Source organism: Vulpes vulpes, chromosome 12 (genome assembly GCF_048418805.1).
Source record: "Vulpes vulpes isolate BD-2025 chromosome 12, VulVul3, whole genome shotgun sequence".
Classification (NCBI taxonomy): domain Eukaryota; kingdom Metazoa; phylum Chordata; class Mammalia; order Carnivora; family Canidae; genus Vulpes; species Vulpes vulpes.
The window spans coordinates 122,434,619-122,453,807 of NC_132791.1; the positions used below are offsets into that span (position 1 = coordinate 122,434,619).

The 19,189-nt window shown below is 40.3% G+C and overlaps 1 protein-coding gene and 1 pseudogene across 5 annotated transcripts in view; one reads left to right on the top strand and one right to left on the bottom strand.

Moving 5' to 3' along the window:
- The window catches only part of ALG9 (ALG9 alpha-1,2-mannosyltransferase), a 99,437-nt gene that overhangs the window by 44,465 nt on the left and 35,783 nt on the right, over positions 1-19,189 (top strand). The window lies entirely within an intron of this gene.
- Positions 4,224-5,266, bottom strand: LOC112925975 (secretory carrier-associated membrane protein 3 pseudogene; annotated as a pseudogene).

Below are 19,189 nucleotides of genomic sequence, written 5' to 3' on the forward strand. Positions count from 1 at the left end.
CCATGGGACTTAATGACCAGAGATGGAAGTCTGCTTACTGCTTCTGTCCCAGAAGAGAGAAATATATGTTAGCGGCACACTGTGCTGGGTAGTTCTACCTGAGTGTGATGCTGATGCTTGAGAGTTGGAGAGAGTCCCCTTCCCTGGAATCTCTGTTCAGCTCATGAGGCAGAGTGGCGAGTATTTATTCCTGCCCAGCTCCCCTTAGCTCATTCCTATTCCCAACAAAATGTACACGTTCTTTTTTTTGAAGTCTGTAGTTATTTCTCTTTTTTGTTTTTAAAACAATTTTATTTAAATTCAATTTGCCAACATATAGTATAACACCTAGTGCTCACATCATGAAAATGCACACTTTTTATTAATGATGTTTTGACCTCTATCCCATGCCTGTTCTTTGAGAATATGTATTTTTCTTTGTCCGAAGGTGCTATTAAATTTTCATCCTTAACTTACATTTATTGGTAAGATGTAAACAAAGTGCTATTGATTATCAATAAATTAGTTTGAATTCCCCTCTATACCGGTTTTTTCTTCTTCTGCTTTAGAGGTGCTGATTTGTTATTCTCCAAAGCTTCTAGTGGGTTCTTAGAAACTGAAAGAAGTCACATTTCTTTCAAAATGAGTCTTAAATGCTTGTATTTTACAAAATTTTAAACCAAGGCATATTTTTAGCTTCAACAGCTGGTTGATATGTAGCCTGTGACTAATGAAATGAAACACATTTTTGTTTCACGATCATGTGTTAATGTCACCCTACAATTTTGTTATTTTTGATGCAAGAAAGAATGATTAAATCTGAAGAAACAAAAAAATGAGCTTTTTGGTTACACTTTAAGGCAGATTTAAATCCAGTCTCTTGGTTTTTGATTTGTAGACGATGTTATGGAGGATGGGCTCAGATTTTGCATTTTGAGATACTGATAAAACCGAGAGAAGAAACTATTCTTTCTGATTCTAGCTCTTAGACCTAAGGGGCAGTAGTCCCTTGGTGTTACCAGGGATTTCAACTGAGAAAACTCAAACTAAAAATAGTCACAGTAAAACAGTTTATATATATATAATATGATCCAGATCTTATAAGGAAAAATCTATGTCTGTAGAAAAGAGGGTCTGGGATATAAACTAACAGGTTGATGGTGATTTATTTTGGGTAGTGGGATTATAGGGAATTTTTTAGAAATGCATTTAAAACATTTTTATAGTAAGTCATGCTGTACTTTCATCATTTTAAAAAAAGAACCCCAATAATAGGGGCTATAGACACCAGCTTTTTGAAACGACCAGGAAGCTCTCTTGTGTGCTTACAGACCACACTCAGTATGCTGTCAGCTGACCTCTGGTTTCTTGTTTCTGAGCCCAAGAAGAACCTTCAACTCAAAATTGAGAAAGATTTTCTATTAAGTAATTTTTGCCTCTTAGCCTTCTGGCCTCTTAGTTATTTCAGTCATTAGATCTAAGACTACTTTTGCTCCTCTTTCTGCTTACTAGATTGCCTCAAAGAGATAAATGTGGTTTACCTATTATAAGCTATGAGGAGAAGAGCAACATGAATAACTTTTTTAAATACTGAACTAAGACAGGATGTTGCTGTGGCAAATAGACCATGAAGTTGTATGTTAAACTCTTCCAGGCAGGAGGAGAGTTAAAGAATTACATGAAATTTTAAGTAAAATGAAATAATTTGCCTGTTGTTGAGGTTCCCACAAAGGGCCATGTCTATCCAGTACATGTACCAGAGACTATCTGTTGGCAGGGGCCTTTCCCACTGTCCTGGGTCTCCTGGCCCAAAAAGACCCTGATCTGTCAGTCTTTCCAGTACAATAGCATGAGTGTCTAACCTTTTTGGCATCTTTTTCATAAATTTTAAATGCTTCTCCTCTGTTCCTTCATTGGCTCATTCATCTACCCACTTATATAACTTTTTATTGTCACTGACTATGTATTGAAAATACAAAGGTGACAGAAAGCAAAATGTCCTATCATTTAAGACAAGACTCCACCAAGAAAAAAAGTGTCTGGGGTCAGGGAAGGAATTGGAAAAAACAATGTATAGGAAGCAGAAAAAGATTTTAAATTTCTATAATCAATGTTTCCTGATAGGTTCCTTTTCCAGTTAGGAAAAGATTGGGGACCGTGAAACAAAAGCATTTGCTTTGAAAAAAGAACCATCAGAAAGTAAGAGCTCCTAGAAACTAAGAATAAGATAATGGAGATTGACAAAATTAGAACAATGAAAGGACCAAGTTGGAGCAATCTTCCATTCCACAATAGTACAAAAACAGAACAAAACCCAAAGAAATGGACAATAGGAAAAGGGAGAAAGATGAGCCAGCATCCAGCTAGCTAATAGGAGGTCCAGAGAGAACAAATGAAATGGAAGAGTGGAAATTATCAAAAACTCTGGGAAAATCACCCAGAACTGAAGGACCCTGCTTTTCACAGTGATGAAGGCCCCAGAGTATACCTGAAATGATAGATGAGAAATGGTTGATGCCAAGGTGCATCAAGTACCAAAAGAAGTTACTGTGTATTATTATTTGACAATTGAAAAAATCAAAAGGTACCAGGAGAAAAAGCTGATGGACTTGTAAGTAGCTGCCTCTGGGAAGTGGGACCTGGAAATACAGAGGGTACCACTGTTTTTCATAAACTTCTGGTGCTACGTAAGGTTTGAACTATGCACATAAATTATTTTGATAAACCTAAAGGTGAATTTGAAGTCTTGTCTTCTCAGACATTTTTCAGCAATGTCATGAGTGCCAGAATATGCTGTAGGAGCACAGAGAAAGAAGGAAGGACTTCCTGCTTCATATAAGAGGTGGCATGGGAGCTGGGTCTCAGAAAATGACAGGGCATTCTCTGGCAGAGGAAGGGGAAATTAACTTTCCAGCCAAAGGGAACCGCATATGCAAAGGTTGAAGTATGAAAGAACATTGAGTGTTTGGGGGAAGGTTAAATGGTTTGAGATTTCTAGATTTTCGTTAATTGGGCAGGGAATTTTTCATTTCTTTCCTGTTTCATTCTCCTATATTTATGTGACTGTGTTCTCTGCTAAATTATTTATTTATTTAAGGACAACGGTTCATGTCTTTGTCCTTACTTTTTGAAATCTCCACCATACTGAACATAGGATATATACATAGCAGATGATTTAAATTTTTTTATTTATTTTTTTATTGATTTAACAATTTTTAACTAAAATACTTATATAGCCCTTCATTTGGCCATCTTGAATTCAAGAGAGACCTCCCAAAAAATCCTAATAATAATAGATATTTAGACTAATTAGGACTCAAGCGCTATCATCCTTCAAGGTCTAGGTATACTCCTCTTAGGGTGCTAGGTTACAAACTCTGGAAAGACAGGGATCGTGTCCTTCCCATCGTTGTATTGCTGGCAGGGCCCCCCACTGCACAGATGTTAGCTGATGAGCCTTGTCAGCCTTCATTAACAGATCCCACACCCAGAGAAATACTTAACTCTCCTACTTCCTCTTGTTTTAAGGAAATTCTTAAAATTTCCAAACCCCTGATTTCTTTTTTTTTTTTTTTTTAAAGATTTTTTATTTATTCATTCATGAGAGACACAGAGAGAGAGAGGCAGAGACATAGGCAGAGGGAGAAGCAGGCTCCATGCAGGGAGCCCGACGTGGGACTCAATCCTGGGTCTCCAGAATCATGCCCTAGGCTGAAGGCGGCGCTAAACCGCTGAGCCACCGGGCCGCCCCAAACCCCTGATTTCTATAGCTATCTCTGTCTCCCTTTAATAAGAACAGAACAAATAGGTTTATGTTACCTATCAAGATGTCAGCCAATGAAAAAGGTTCATGTTCTTGCCTTAATATGATAGCATTTGCTATAAGACTGGTTAGCAGTTTTTTAGAAAACAAGATTGATACCTTTTTTTTTTTTCCAGTTCCACTTTCTTTTTATTTAAATAACCGAAGCAACAGCCTTGGCACAGCAGAGGGAAGCTGGGTTGGGGTGTGTAAGAGATGGCAGTAGTGTGGCCTATTCGGGGGGGGTGGCAGGGGTAGCGGAACGTGGTCACAGTGGGCTCCCCACACCCTTAAGTCAGGGTCAGCAGTTATGGCTGCGAACCTGGGGGCATGAGAGGAGACCCCAAGTAGTGACGGATGTCTCACCAAGCCCCAGAGCCCTCGGGAATGAAGGCTAAGTGCGCTCCCTCCAGTAGCAGGGCCAGGGCATCCCTGCCAGGGCTCATGGGGCTCAGAAGGCATTTTCGGCAGCGCCAGCGGCTGCATTGGCGGCAGCAGTTCACACCGCGGGGTTGGAGAAGACACCAGCAGCAAATTCTTGCTGGGCTTTCTGAAAGCTGACACCTGTGCAGTGGTACAAGGAGTGGATCTGCTTTAGCATCACAATTCCCAGCACAGCTATGCCAGTGAAGAGCAGGGCAACCAGGAACATGAGCACAGCTACAGCCGTGTTGGTCTTCAGCACCACCAGAGCAGAGATCCAGCCACTGAACCCTCAACCTGGGATGCCAATGGCCTGGAGGACAAAAAGCACATCCTGGACAAAGAAAATGAAGAAGAAAACGAAGAAATTGAATGAACTTTCACTCCGGAAGGCCTTATACATGGGGCGGTGCACACAAAGGAGCAGGGAGTGAAAAAGGAGGACCCAGAGGATAGAGAGCCCAAAGCCTGAGCCATTGCTGGTCTCCACACAGAAACTGGCCAGGCAGGCAAGAAAATTCAGGAGAAGGGCCAGCGTGCTGCACATCCAGAGGTAGTACATGGTAGATACGGTCTTCTGAAATTCTTGGGGGATCTCCATGGAGATGTCCTGGAAAAAGCAGGGCTGGACTGGGCAAAAAGAAGGTAGGGGGTGCCAATTGTTCTGTCGAGCAACTGTGCCCCCCAGGGCAGCATGCTGCAGTTCCTGCTCCCTCCGGTCCAACTCCTCGGCCTTCCGGTTGAGCTCCTCCGACTTCTTCAGCAGCTCAGCAGTGGCTGCAGCAGCTGAAGCTTGGGTGCTGTAGGAGCCATAGTTCTTGGGTTCTGTGGGGCTGAGCTTTTTTGATGACTGCAAGGAGGGCGCCGAGGGTGAAGGCAACGGGGCAGGGGCAGGAGGCTCATAGGCCAGTGGGGGCTCCCGGGTCTCAAAAGGGTTGTAGATGTCAAGAGTGGCATACTGCGGGCTGGGTCGGTGCTGGATCACAGCTGGGTCCAGAAAGGGGTTGTCAAGCTCGCCGGGCCCAGTGAAGGGGTTTTCGCCGTCTCTGCTCTGAGCCATGTTTGCAACTGCCTTGATACCTTTTTTTGATTAGTATTCTGTCTTTTCTTCAAGTCTCATCATTGCTGTGTTCAGTCCTTTCCATTTCTCCTCTCATGGTGAAGGGTTTTCAGGAAAATTTTGCTTATTTTTTGCCTTTTAGTTTATGTTATTTGAGTTTCTCTTGAGAAAGATATACCCTTCTATTAGGGACACAGGTTAACCAGTTCCAGTCACATATACCATCCTGTCAAATCTCGAGGCTCCTTATTGCTTTTTTTTTTTTTTTCATTTAAAAAACTTTTTTTCGTGAAAGAATTTGATTCCCAGGAATTACAAAGCTCATACAGAGAAGGGTACATGTACTCTTCAATTTCCCCACTGTAACTGGAGTAGAGTTCCTAAACCAGGAAATTACGTTAGTATGATTCTGTGCCATTTTGTCACATGTAAATAGATTCAGGTATCCACTGAAAGGATCCAAAGTACAGAACTATTCCACCTGCACAGAAGTCTTCTTTCTACCACTCCTGTATAGTTTCATGCCATCTTCACCATCCCTGACCCCTGGCAACGGTTACTTTATCCTCCATCTCTAATTTTCCTATTTTGAGAATTTTAAATAAATGGAATCATACAGTATGTAACCTTTAGACTGCCTTTCTCCCTCTGCATGTGATACCCTTGAGATCCATCCAAGTTGTGTGTATCAGTTTGTTCCTTTTAGTTTCTGAGTTGTGTTCCATGGTATAAGGTCGTACAGTTTGTTGAGTCATTTACCTGTTGAAAGGCATTTTGGTTGTTGCCAGTTTTTGGACAAATAAAGCTGTTGTGAATATTTGTGTACAGGTTTTTGTGTGATGCACGTTTTCATTTTTCTGGGATAAATGCTCAGGAATATGACTGCCGGATCATACGGTAGGTATAGGTTTCGGTTTTTAAGAAACTGCCAAGTGATTTTCTAGATTGGCTATACCCGTGCAAGTGAAGTATTAGAAGTCTTACCTCTCTTTAAATCCCTTTATCTTCCTGTATATAATTGTCTAAAATATTTCTCGTATGTATATTGAGAACCACATCAGAAAGTCAAAATTTGGGCAGCCCAGGTGGCTCAGCGGTTTAGCGCCACCTTCAGCCCAGGGTGTGATCCTGGAGACCTGGATGGAGGCGCTCCCTGCATGGAGCCTGCTTCTCCCTCTGCCTGTGTCTGTACCTCTCTCTCTCTCTCTCTCTCTCATAAATAAATAAAATCTTAAAAAAAAAAGTGTCAAAATTTTTGCTTCAACCTTTAAACGATAACTTAGAAAACTTGAGAAGGAAAATTTATTGTATTTATCCATGTACTTATTGTTCTGTTCTTTCTTCCTTCGTAATGTTCCACAGTTCCTTCTTTTATTATTAGCTTCTATTTTTAGAATTTGTGCCATTCTTTCAGGGTAAAGAATGCTTCTCTGGATATGGCATGATGGGTTGGCAGTTCTGTTATTTCACTGCTTGAACAACATTGTACCATCTCTCTGGCCTCCTTGGTTTCTTTTTTTCTTTTTTTTTTTTTCTTTTTTTTTTTTTTAATTTTACGATAGTCACAGAGAGAGAGAGAGAGAGAGGCAGAGACATAGGCAGAGGGAGAAGCAGGCTCCATGCACTGGGAGCCCGATGTGGGATTCGATCCTGGATCTCCAGGATCGCGCCCTGGGCCAAAGGCAGGCGCCAAACCGCTGCGCCACCCAGGGATCCCGCCTCCTTGGTTTCTGATAAGAGATCTGCTGTCATCCTACTTGTTTTTCCTCTGTAGGCAAGATGTTGTTTTTCTTTGGCTGCTTTCAAGATTTTTTTCTTTGTCTTTAGTTTTCACAAGTTAAATTATGAAGTATCCTAGAATGCATTTCTTTGAATTTATCCTGATTGGGATTTGTTCAGCTTCTTGATTCCCTAAGTTTAACTGTCTTGCTAGATTTGGGGAGTTTCAACCATTTCTGCTTCTTGGCCTCTTTCGGCCCTGCCCTCTTTCTCCTCTCCTTCTGGGACTTGGCAACATGAAGGTTAGAGCTTTGGTGAGAGTTCTACAGGTCCCTGGAACTCTTTATTTTTTTTGTCCTTTTCCTTTCTGTTACTCAGATTGTGTAATTGTATTACTCTTTTTTCTGGTTCACTGATTTTTTTTTTTCCCCTTTGATTCCTCCACTCTGCTGTGGAGCATATCCACTGAGCTGTTTATTTAAGCTTTTGTCCTTTTCATTTCATCTCTGATATCCGTTTGGTTCTTCTTCTGTTTCTTTGCTGAGACTTTCTATTTTTTTTTTTCAAGCATGTTCATAATTGCTGATGGAAGCATTTTTATCATGACTGCTTTCAAATCTTTGTTAGATAATTCTGGTATCTTAATCATCTCTGTGTTGACATCTGTTGTCATTTGTCATGAGAATTGAGATCTTGGTTGTTACTGAAATGAATAAGTTTTCATTTAAACCAGGACATTTTGGGTATTATGAGACTCTGGGTCTTCTTTAAGTCTTTTGTTTTAGCTGACCTCCTCTGACCCAACAATGGTGGAGGAAAGGGAGGTTGTCTTGTCACTGCCAGACAGAATTAGAAGTCCAGGTTCTCTTCTTGGTCTCCATAGATACCTGGGAGTAGGTATGGTTGGATGTTACTGCTATGTGGTGGTGGGAAGTTTAGTGTCCCTAGTAGGCCTCTACTGATATCACCTTGACTGAGGGTAGGGGTACCTTGTTACTACTCCCCAGGTGGCCTCCACTGATTCCATGGGGGTGTGACTGTTGGACAGTAATGGAGTCCTGACTCTACTAGGCCTTCTCTGACACCACCTCAGCATGTAGGTGGTGGGGTGCCTTATTACTGTTCGGTAGAGTGGGAGTCCAGGCTCCCTGTATGGTTTCCTCTGATGCTACGTGGTAGGTGATGGAGAGAGGAGACTGATTACTGCCCACCAGGGTTGTAAGTCCTGGCTCCCTGCTACTCAGTCTTCTCTGATACCATCCAGGCCAGGAGGAGGGGTCCTTCATTGCAGCCTGGTAAAGGTGGAAGTCTGGATTCTCCACTGAACATTTATTATCAGAAGTGTAGGTGGAATGACACTCTTGAGTGCTGTTTGACTAGTGTTTTAGGGTCGTCCAGAGAAACAGACGAATAGCGTGTATGTGTGTGTGTGTGTGTGTGTGTGTGTGTATTAGAGTAATTTAAGAAATTGACTGACACAATTGTGGGAACCATTAAGCCTAAAATCTCTAAGGTAGGTTGTCAGGCTGAGAACCCAGGGAAGAATCAATGTAGCTTGAGTCTGAAGGCAGTCTGGAGGCAGAATTCTCTCTTCCTTGAGGGAACCTCACTCTTTTTTTCGTAAGCTCTTCAACTGATTGGACAAGGCCTACCCACATTATGAAGGGTAATTGCTTTACTCAAAGTCTGCTGATTTAAGTGTTAATTTAATCTAAAAAATGTCTACACAGCAACATCTAGTCTTATGTTAGACCAAATATCTGGATACTGTGGCCTAGCTAAGTTGACACATAAAATTATCACTGCTAGAGTAGACTGTTTATTGTATAAAAGTATTGTTCCTGGGGTCTTGAGGTTGCTAGCTGGCCTGCTTTCTTTTTTCTGCCCTTTGGAGTTGTTTTATGTTTGTTTCATACATAGGTCTAGGGTTTTTAGCTGGACTTAGCAGAAGGAAAATGGAAAAGTGCTTGCTCTTGCTTTTTATTTGACATCTTCTTTTAACATAGTGGATCAAATGCTTTATTGATATTTGAGGCCATAGGTTTTTATTTCTAAGCCTCTTTGTATTTTTCCTTAAAATTATTTAGTTCTTCCTTCTGTGTGTTTTTTAAAACATAAAATATTTTGGACTAGAGTGTCTGATTTTATGATTTTTATCTGGATTTTTTTTTCTTCCCCTTTCAGATTTTAGTTTAAAGATCTCTTCATCTAGTTGGAAGTTTCTCTAAGCACATTCACTCTCAGCTTTGTAAGCTGTGTTCTGACCCTTGCCAGGAACTCATTAGTCTATAAGCTATAATCCAGAAAAATAGTCTTACGATTTGACTCCATTGCTTATGTTCTACTGTGTGCTTCCCTTTATCTTTTGCTTCTCAAGGCCAACTTTTAACTTGACAAGAAATGGAAAATACCTCTTTGCTTCAAAGACTGAGGATCCCACCTGTGAGCTCAGTCACTTAACATACAGCCTTGCCTTCTTCTGTCCTTTGTTTCTAATGTGAACTGGCAGGGCTTACTGCTTGGCAGACTCAGGTGTTAACTGGTTCTCTATCAATTTGATACATTGCAGGAGGATGGAATTCTTTTCTTTTACCTGTGTTAGGTCTGTTTTCATGTGGATGCTTTTGAACTCCCTAGTCAGGATCATTTACAGAATGACGAGTTCAAAGCCTGGGAGCCACACCCTGCCTCCTGTCTCGTAGCCTCTTCCACCTACCCTGTGTGCCTGGTTCACTTACACCTGTGAGTTTCACAAAGTTAGTTTGCTGCTCCTGTTCTTTTCTACCACTTTTCTCCCAACTAGTCTACCAAGCCACTTTGTAGGCTACAGATCCTGTTTCCAGTGGGAGTTCCTTGCAGATTTTGAGCAAGGGAGAGCGACTGTTAATGTCTTTTTGTCATTGTGACCCAGTTTTCCCATCGTTGTTTACCTTGCCCAATCACTCAATAGTTACTTTTATTTTTTTTAATTTTTAATTTTTAAAAAGATTTTATTTATTCATGTGAGCACAGAGAGAGAGAGAGAGAGAGAGAGAGAGGGCGGCAGAGACACAGGCATAGGGAGAAGCAGGCTTTATGCAGGAGCCCGATGTGAGACTCAATCCTGAGATCCAGGATCATGCCCTGGGCCGAAGGCAGGCACTAAACCCACTGACCCATCCAGGGATCCCTTCAGTAGTTACTTTTAAAACTATTTACTTTTAAAATATTGATTTATCTTTTAAAAAATCCATTTACTCTTTAAAAAATATTTTATTGTTTAAGAGAGAGAGGGAGCATAGGCACAGGGGAGGAGCAGAGGGAGAGGGAGAAGCAGACTCCCTGTTGAGCCTGACCTGGGGCTTAATCCCAGGACCAGGAGATCATGACCTGAGCCAAAGGCAGACACTCAGATGACTGAGCCACCCAGGTGCTCCAAAATCCATTTAATCTTAACACCTACAATCAACTCAATTATGTATGTTAGTAGAAGAAATACTACATATATAGCTTTTGCTGAATATATTTGCTTTTAACATTTCAATATTAGAATATTTGGGGGATTCACAAAATTTCAAATAAACCAGCAAAGTCACCCATTAAAACCCTACATAAAAATCTCCAGAAAATTGGACATGGGCCCTAGTTTATTTCCCCTACCTAGCTGTTCCCAACATTTCAAGTAGGGAACTAGTCCTGTAATTTCATAGTTGATGCAAATAATAACTTGCATAGAGTTTCATTTATTGAACTAACACTCTTTTGAAGGGTGATGAAAATGACTGTGGAAGATTTGAGTTCATAAAATCATTCCCTTTTCTTGGGTCATGAAATACATTCCAGGAACTGAAAATAATATCAATTGGCTGATTAAACAGTGAATTATAATAGCAGAAGATTTTGTGAGCATGTTTTGCCAACTCCGGATGATTAAAATTAATTTCCTGTCCCTTTTTATTTATACTTTGGTGTAATTGCTTTATTCTGTTGGCTGACTGCCATTTAAAGTTTATTTATCTGGTATTGTCCATCTCAAGTAGTAAGCTCCTAAAGGGCAAGTATGTATGTTTGTCTTCCTCTGGTCCTTCTAAAAATTATAATGATGACAATATAAACTTTAACAAAAAGCCGGAAATACAAAAAAGTAGTATATGGCTTTTTGTGTACATGACTTAACCTAACTCTAAAGTAGAAATTCTCTGAAAGTTGTGTACCATATTCTTCTTTTGTTTCCTAACTTGGTATTTAATAGGCTTTTTTTTTTTTAAGAGTGGCTTTCAAATTTCTTTATCTCCAATACAGAATGAGAAATACCTTCTCTATCACGACTCAGCATGTATGCATGAGCATGTGCGCACACACACACACACACACACACACACACACAGAAGTGTGTGTGAGGGGGTAAAGCTCCACAAATAATACTTATTTTTACTAAGTGAAATGCATTCTTATGCTTTCTATTCTCTTCCAGTGCATTCTAATTTAAAAAGTTTTTAGTATAGTTGGCACACAATGTTGTATTAGTTTCAGATGTACAACATAGTGAATTGAGAAGTTCATTATACATTATGCTGTGCTTACCACAAACTGCCATCTGTCCCCATACAATGCTATTACAATATCATAGACTATATTCCTTATACTGTGTTAATAGACTCCTCTTAATGATAGTAGTGATAGTGACTTTAGTCATAAACACTAATGATTTCATTACTTTCATTTTAATTCCAGTATAGTTAACATACAGTGTTATGATTTCATCCTTTATTATAGACGTATTCTTAAAATATTTTATATAAGCTGGTATTTAAAAGTCAGATTTATGAAAGAAACCTCGAATTTGGGATGCCTGGGTGGCTCAGCGGTTGAGTGTCTGCCTTCGGCTCAGGGCGTGATCCCAGAGTCCCGGGATCAAGTCCTACCTTGGGCTCCGTGCATAGAGCCTGCTTCTCCCTCTGCCTATGTCTCTGCCTCTCTCTCTCTGTGTCTCTCATGAATAAATAAATAAAATCTTTTAAAAAAAGAAAGAAACCTTGAATTTATTGTTGTAAAAAGAAAAGCAATTTCCCATGATTTAGTTTTCTAAATAATGGATTTTGTATAAAAGAACAGATTTGTTTCTACTGAGATCCATTGTTGAGAGCTATGTGTTAGGTAGATTGGCAGTCACTGACTGGCATTACCACCATCCTGGGTGTTCACCCCCGTGTACTGATTTAACAAGGAAGGCAAATGATTTTTGTTCATTTGGCTCTTCTGATCAGTTGGTAGTGGCTTACTGGAGTCCAGGTCCAAAAGCATAATGAGATTGTATCTAGTCTCTGTGAAAGAGTGCCACAGTTGGTTAGTGATGTCTAATGTGAGCTGTGTGAAGGAAATCTACTGTCTTTAGTTTTCTGGATGTGCCATCACTCAACTTCAGGAAGGATCTGTGTGGTAATCCTAAGCACTCTAGGTAAGACATGTGACTTATTCCCAAATCATATGTTTTCTACTGACAGGGCACTTAGAGAAGCCATGTAAAAATTGAACATTTTTCAAGTATGCAAGCCCACAAAATTTCCCTAACCCTTTCCATATTTAACAACGTCAGAATAACAATGATAATATCTAGGCTTTAAATAACTCCTTGACATCAGCAGATTCAGAGAACTGAATGATCTTACTTTGCCTTTGCAATTTCTGACAAATACATAGCTTTGCTCAGTGTAAGACTTTCTGATTCCTAAATCGTGACCGTATAAAAATAGATCCTTTACATGTGTTACCTCCAGTGCAGTGATGTCTTCCGATATGAAAATGTTTCTAATGATGAGCAGCACTAGTTGTGAGAAGAGTAGAATCAACATTGTGCAGTGTATTGACACACGTAATCAGATTTCCTCTAGGGATGCCTGGGTTGCTCAGTGGTGAAGAGTCTGCCTTCGGCTCAGGTGTGATGCTGGGTCCTGGGATCCAGTCCCACATCAGGTTCCCTGGCGGGAGCCTGCATCTCCCTCTGCCTATGTCTCTGCCCCCCTCTCTCTCTGTCTCTCATTAATAAATAAATAAAATCTTTTAAACAATTAAAAAATTGTTGATTTTAAAAAACAAAAAAAATTATTTCCTCTACAATGATCTTTCTTTTAGAGTTCAGAGGGATTTTAGTGGTTTCAGTCCAGATTGTTTGGAGACCTGGTAAAACTTCTGAGGTTGTTTTAAGTGACTTCCCTAAGTTACAGAGCTAGAGATGGAGGTAGAGGCAGAGTATTTAGGTATTTAGGTCCTATTTTTTGCTACAAAAGGTAGTATTAGATCGATGTAAGTAAGAAGAATGCTTGGTTGGAGGTAGGGGGCTCAGAGCATTATTCTACTTTTCTGCTGGTGTCATTTAGGAGAGTTAGCTGTTTCAAACACTTGTTTTATAGCTGTTTCCTGATATAATGTACATTCAAATATAGGGATCCCTGGGTGGCGCAGCGGTTTGGCGCCTGCCTTTGGCCCAGGGCGCGATCCTGGAGACCTGGGATCGAATCCCATGTCGGGCTCCCGGTGCATGGAGCCTGCTTCTCCCTCTGCCTGTGTCTCTGCCTCTCTCTCTCTCTCTCTGTATGACTATCATAAATAAATAAAAAATTAAAAAAAATATATATAGTAGGACATATATATATATACACTCAATAGGATTTCTGTTTATAATTCTATTTTTTATAATAAAAAGTTGTGGCTAAAATGGAGTTAAAAAGATAGAAATGCTTTATATGCAAGCTTGCAGAACTGAACTTAATTGTCTCCAGCATCTTTTCTGTAAGTTGAGAAAAAGCAAGGAATATCCATTTAGAATTTTGGTTTGCTTTTAAATGTGATTCCTTTCATTTTTTATACTTGTGAGGTGCCCTAATCCATTCCCAGTAGCAGGAGTACACTCATAGACCTGAAGGGAGTTGTGTATTCTCATCACAGTAAGTGAGATCCAGGAATAATTGTTGAAATTGGTTTCTCTAGATAACTTCCATACTTTAATTTTTCTTTCTATGAAATATCCAAATAAGTCAAACCTTGTTATGGTGAATTGTCTAGCCTCACTCAAAATTAATGGTTTACTGGAGCATGAACTCATTTTGCTAATTAGAGATTTTTTAGTGGATTTATTACAATGTGATTTAATCTTCATTGTATGACATTTTAGAGGAAATAGATTGCCCTCCTGGGGCCAGAAGCTAGGAAAAAAATTCTTGGCACTTAAAGACAGCTAGTCTTAGTTTTTATTAACACTTGGTGTTTGAAATTGTCCAGCATCCTGGTGCAGCTGGGACCATTCTTTGCTTCAGCAAACGTTTTTGGACTGCCTACTGAGTGCCAGGCATGTACCAGGTATATGGTGCTATCAAGATTGACTAACTTTCTGCTCCCCCTAGAGCTTAGAATGCTCAGCTATAAGAAGTCCTGGGCCTCACTAATGTTGCTTACAGGGTATATGAAGAAATAAATCAAAACTTATTACAAGTTTTGGAAAGAAAGACATCCTGAATACTGCTTAGAAGCATTAAATTCATAACCTATATCAGCCATTGTTGCTGTTTGATAGCCTCAGTTTATGAGCAGTCTTACTTAGCTGTGGGCAAAGTGAGCAGTTTTCTGAACTTCAGTCCTCCCACTTGACCTGGAGGTTACAGGACAGATTGATTTTGATTGATCTTTCATACTATCCCCTTAAAGTCTTAGAGGATTCTTTACTGCATTTGTTTACTGGAGAATTTTCAGTGACATTTGAGAAATGAGATCTCTTAAACATGGAGATGGTTTCTCTGTGATGTTCCTGAACTGCACTTTGGCCCTTGTCAGAGATCTCTATTTTTAAAGCTACGTGCGTCATTGTCATTTCCAGCCGATAGATGCCTGACTGCAAGTTCACATCCTTCCTGTCTTAGGACTTGTAGGGCTTGGCTTAGGCAGCTGGATAGACAGCAGCGAAGGTCACTGAGAAAAGGAGGCTGGGCTGTGAGTTCTTTCCTTGTCCCGCACAGGCATTCTATGCTGTATTAAGTGTGTTCTTGGGAACAGCTGGGGAACCCACTCCTATTGTTGACTTTTCTCCATCTTAAAGTCTCCTCATAGCCTTTCTGTGGCCTTTGAAATCCACTCTCCCCCTGAGTTTCAGAACTGTACTCCTTGGATTCTTCTTCTGCAGCCTCTCCAATGACTTCTTCTGTCTCTTGCTGCTTCCACATCCTCCTGCACTTGATCTGTGCTCTTCTGCGCCTCTCTTCTGTCCTGTTTTCTACCCCTTCACCTTTTCCTCCCTCCTCTTATTTTCACTTTTTTTTTCACTCTTGTGCACATTTGTTCACTATGGCTTTCCTGGACCCCTGCTGTGTGCTTTATACTAGGCTTGGTTTTAGAATGTATGAGTGAATGCGATAGACACAGCTCCGTCTTCCATAGAATTTACTAACTTGCCAATTAATCCACAGATTACAGGGTGGAGTGTGTGTGTGTGTGTGTGTGTGTTTAAGATTTTCTTTATTTATTTTAGAGAGCGTAAACAAGTGAGGGAGGAGCAGAGGGAGAGGGACAGGATCTTTAGCAGACTCCTCGCTGAGCAGAGCCGAACATGGGGCTCAATCCCATGACCCTGAGATCATGAGCTGAGCCAAAATCAGGAGTCAGTCGCCCAACTGACTGAGGCATCCAGGCACCCCGAAATGTGAAATGTTTTAATGGAGAGGTAGTGGTTGCTATGAGAGCATATAATTTGGAGACCTGTCCTAAAGAAATAATTTTTGGCTGGGATCTGAAAGCTTATGGGGGATTTATGAGGTGGGAGTAGGGAGTGCTATAGGCAGTAGGAACAGAAGACAGCTGCTAAATCCTGGTGTCCCAGTCATGAGATCTTCTTTTAGTTCCTTGGTGTAAAGTGCAAGTTAGCATCTTTTCCCAGTTTCACCCAAACTGATTCTTCACTGCAGCCCCCTCTTCTCTCATTCACTGGGTTAGAAGTCTTGGTATCCCTGATTTCCTCTGAAATAGGCCTGAGACTTACCCTTTCTTTCTTCTTTCCCCCTGCATAGAACTTGAGAGTGCATCACTCACAGTTGGGCACTGCCTTCGTGATGGGAGTGCTTGCTTCCAGCCTTTCCCTCCAGAATTGCCCTGTGCCCCGCTCCACCTGCATAGCCAGTATGGGTCTCTCTCTTTCTGAAACCCATCTTTTAATCATTTCACTTTTTTTGGCTGAAAAGCCTGGAGTAGATTCCTGATGCACAAAATCCAGATCTCTTAATTTGGTTTCTCCATTATCAGCCCTCAGATTCTCTCTTTTCTTAACACACACCTCTTAGGACAAGCAGATATTTCTTCTATTGCCCCTGTAAACCATCCTCATTTCTGCCTTTTTTCCCCTCTGTTCTCTCTTTTACTGCCGCCTCCAGGAAATCTTTTCAGCCACTGTAGCCCCCAGTGATTTCTTCCTCTCTGAACTCTGATTGTTCTAATACTACTTACTTTCTGTATTTTATAGGTGCTAATACCATTTCCTGACCTCAATTATAAGTTTAATAGTGGAGACATGTCCACAAGAATTTTGTATACCCTAGTTTAGGATTTACCACATAGGTACTTAGTGATGGTGATGATGCCCTCAAGATTCATTTTAGTATTGTTTAGTGGATGCTGCTAATTCATTGCTGATGGAGGACTGTGAGTAGTTAATATTGTAATCCTCTTGTCCTACATGTTGGGCATGGCTTGAATTGACAGTAAACACTGATTTCAATTGAAAGCAAGAATAATTAATTTTAACGGGTTCTAATACCCCAGGGTTCTTTCTTGTCCATCAGCTTCTCACATTTCATGGAGTTTTAGTCAATGATTCCTTCTAATGTTACAGCAATTTGTGTAGTCCTTTAGAAGTTCTATTCAAATGAACCCTCTCATTTAGTCCTCATTGTAACTCTCTGAGATAAATGTTGGTGTCCTTATTTTACAGAAAAAATTGAGATTTAAAAAACTTGAATATGGGTCACCCATTTAGATTATGGTGGAGCCCAGACCTGAATCTAGGCCTCTGACAGAGAGTTCCTCTTCTAATTGTTTAAATAAACTATTTTCTCTAGCTTTACTGTGATAAAATTGACACATAACATTGTGTAGGTTTAAGGTATACAATGTGATGGTTTGATATATTTGTATATTGTACAGTGATTACCACGGGTTAGTTAGATATCCATCACCTCACATAGTTAACTTTTTTGTCTTAATGTTGAGAACATTTAAGACCTACTTTCTTAGATTTCAAATGTACACATTATATTGACTTTTCCTCCCCCCCCCCTTTTTTTAGAGAGAGTGAGTGGGGATTGGGAGTGGGGAAGAGGGAGACAATCTCCCCACTGAGTGCAGAACCTAATGGAGGGCTCAGTCTTACAACTCTGAGATCATGACCTGAGCTGAAATCAAGAGTCAGATACTTAACCGACTGAGCCACCCAAGCACCCCCACAGCACTGTATTGTTACTGATGATCATTATGCTGTTCTTGAGATCCTCTGAATTTAGTCATCCTGTAACTGAAATTTGTACTCTTCGACTAACCTTTCTCCCCTTCCCCCAGGCCCTGCTAACTACTATTATACTTGTTTCTGTGAGTTCAACTTTTTTAGATTCCACATATAAGAGTGATCATACCCTATTTGTCTGTCTTTTTTTTTTTTTTTTTTTTTTTTTATGATAGTCACACACAGAGAGAGAGGCAGAGACACAGGCAGAGGAAGAAGCAGGCTCCATGCACCGGGAGCCCAACGTGGGATTCGATCCTGGGTCTCCAGGATCGTGCCCTGGGCCAAAGGCGGACGCCAAACCGCTGCGCCACCCCAGGGATCCCCCTATTTGTCTGTCTTTGTCGAGCTTACTTCACTAATAAGCATGATGCCCTCAAGATGAATCTGTTTGTTGTCACACATAGCAGGGTTTCCTTTTTTATGGCCGAATAATATCCCTGTGTGTGTTACATACATACCACATTTCATCAATTGATGGACACTTCAGTTGTTTCCATGTTTTAGCTACTGTGAATAATGCTGTGTACTAAATATGGGAGTATAGATGTCTCTTCAAGATAGTGACTTTACTTCCTTCAGATATATACCCAAAAGTGAGATTGCACAGTAATTCTATTTTTAAGTTTTTGAAGAACCTTCTTACTGTTTTCCATAATGGCTGTACCAATTTACATTCCCACTAACAGTACTTAAGGGCTCTTTTTTTCTTCATATCCTAGCCAATACTTGTTATCACTTGTGTTATTGATAATAGCCGTTCTAACAGATGTGAAGTGAGGTGGTATCTCAGTATGGTTTTGATTTGCATCTCCCTAATGATTGGTGACATTGAGCACCTTTTTATGTACCTGTTGGCCATTTGTATGTCTTCTTTGGAAGAAATGTCTATTCAGGTTTTTTGCCCATTTAAAATCAGATAATTTGTTTTTTTTTTTGCTGTTGAGTTGTATGAATTCCTTATATGTTTTGGGTGTTAACTCCTTATCAGTTACATGGTTTCCAAGTATTTTTTTTTTCATTCCATAGGTTGCCTTTTTATTTTGTTGTTTTGGGGGCTCCTTTTCTCTAAATATTTTATTTCTTCTCTAATAAAGAACCTACCCTAGGGGCACCTGGGTGGCTGAGTCAATTAAGCGTCTGCCTTCAGTTCCATGTCATGATCTAGGGTCCTGGGATTGAGCCCTACTTAGTCTTTGGGCTCCCTGCTCAGCTGGAAGTCTGCTTCTCCCTCTCCTTCTGCCCCTCCCTGTGGCTTGTGTGCTTTTTCTCTCTTTCTCTCAAATAGATAAATAAAATTTAAACAAAAAAAAAAAAGAAAAAAAAGAAAAGAAACCTGTCCTTGATCATACCTAACCATTTTCTGCTGGGAGTCTTTGTTCTTGCATGTTTTAGTTGTTCATTAACTGCTTCCCGGAAAAAAAAAAAATTCAGCAGCTGCTTCCCCAAAAGGATAAAGAGGTTACATATTTTGAAATGTACTCTTACCTCAGTTAATGATTTTTGCCATGATATCTTTCTAAAAATTTTAAATGGAATTTGCATATGGATGGTGTGAGGAATGGAGCCAAAAGCTAACTGGTATAGTTAGATATTAATTAGTTATTACCCATTTTGGGAGACCATGTATCTGGAACCAAACCTAGATAATTAGACCTGTAGTATGCCTGGCCAGAAAAGGCCAGGCTGA